This window comes from Dromiciops gliroides, chromosome 4 (genome assembly GCF_019393635.1).
Source record: "Dromiciops gliroides isolate mDroGli1 chromosome 4, mDroGli1.pri, whole genome shotgun sequence".
NCBI classification, from domain to species: Eukaryota; Metazoa; Chordata; class Mammalia; order Microbiotheria; family Microbiotheriidae; genus Dromiciops; species Dromiciops gliroides.
The window spans coordinates 206038308-206040016 of NC_057864.1; positions in this window are offsets into that span (position 1 = coordinate 206038308).

The window sequence follows — 1709 nt, forward strand, 5'->3', positions numbered from 1 at the left end:
AAATATTAATTGGTCTCAGGCCATAGAAGTATTCAAAAGACTTTGAAGATAAAGTTAGAGAGGTAGAGGAAAAAATGGAAAGAGAAATGAGGGTGATGCAGGAAAGACATAAGAAAAAAGTCAATAGCTTGAAAAGCCAAATTAGCCAAATGGAAAAGGAGGTACAAAAGCTCTCTGATGAAAAATATTGCCTAGGAATTAGTATTGAACAAATGGAAGCTAGTGACTTTATGAGAAACTAAGATACAGTAAAGCAAATCCAAATGAATAAAAAAAAATAGAGGGCAATGTGAAATATCTTCTGGGAAAAATTGCTGACCTGGAAAATAGGTCCAGGAGAGATAATTTGAAAATTATTGGTCTACCTGAAAACCATGAACAAGGAAAGATCTTAGATATCATCTTCCAAGAAATTGTCAGGGAAAATTGCCCTGATATTCTAGAAGCAGAAGGTAAAATAGAAATTGAAAGAATCCACCAATCACCTCCAGAAAGAGATCCCAAAAGGAAAATTTCTAGGAATATTATAGTTAAATTCCAGATCTTGACCTGAGGGTCAAGAAGAAAATATTGTAAGCTGCCAAAAAGAAAGAATTGAAGTACTGTGGAGCCCCAGTCAGTTTAGCACAGGATGTAGCAGTTTCTACACTAAACACAGGAGGAAAAAGGAATTGGGATTACAAGCAAGAATCACCTACCCAGGAAAACTGATCATAATCTTTCAGAGGAAAAAATGTTACTTTAATGAAAAAGAGGACTTTCAGATGAGACCTTGATGGATGTGTGTATGAGTATGTGTATGTGTGTGTGTGTGTGTGTGTGTGTGTGTCTTTATGATATTGAAGCTCAATCAATCATTCAATCAGCTGACATTTATGATGTGTCATGTACTGCTAATTACTTGGAATTTAAAGAAAAAAGTGAAACTGTTCCTATCCTAAAAGAGACAACATGTACATATACCAGGTCAACAGTAATTTATTAAGCATGGATATAACCCAAACTTCTCTGGATATGCTCAAGATGCCTTTGAGAGAGAAGCCCAAGGTTATACCTACTATGTGCCAAATTAGGCACTGATTACTTAAAATTCAATGGAAGGCAAAAAGACTATTCTTGCTTTCAAGGGAATCACAGTTTTCATTGGGGTAAATCAACTTGAAAAATCCATGTCCAAATATGCTAGAAACAGGATAATTTGGAGATAATAAATGGAGGAAAGGCAGTAAGATAAAGGATGATGGGAAAAGGCTAGAATTTTTTTTCAATTTTTTCAATTTCTTTTTTTAAATTATAAAAGTATTCAATTATTTCTAGTTACATGAAAAGATAGTTTTCAATATTTGCTTTTACAAGATTTTGAGTTCCAAATTTTTCTCCCTCCCTTCCTTCCCCTCTCCCCTCCTCAAAACAGAAAGAAATCTGATATGTTATATATGTACTGTCACATTAAAAATATTTCTGCATTAGTCATGTTGTGAAAGAAGAATAAGAACAAAAAGTAAAAACCTCAAAAAACAAAAAACAAAAATGAAAAGTAGAAATAGCATGGTTCAATCTACATTCAGATTCCATAGTTCTTTTTGCTAGATGTGGAGATCATTTTCAATCATGAGTCCTTTGGAATAATCTCGGATCATTGCATTGCTGAGAAGATTTAAGTCTATCACAGTTGATCAGCACAAAATGTTTTTGATACCATGTACAAT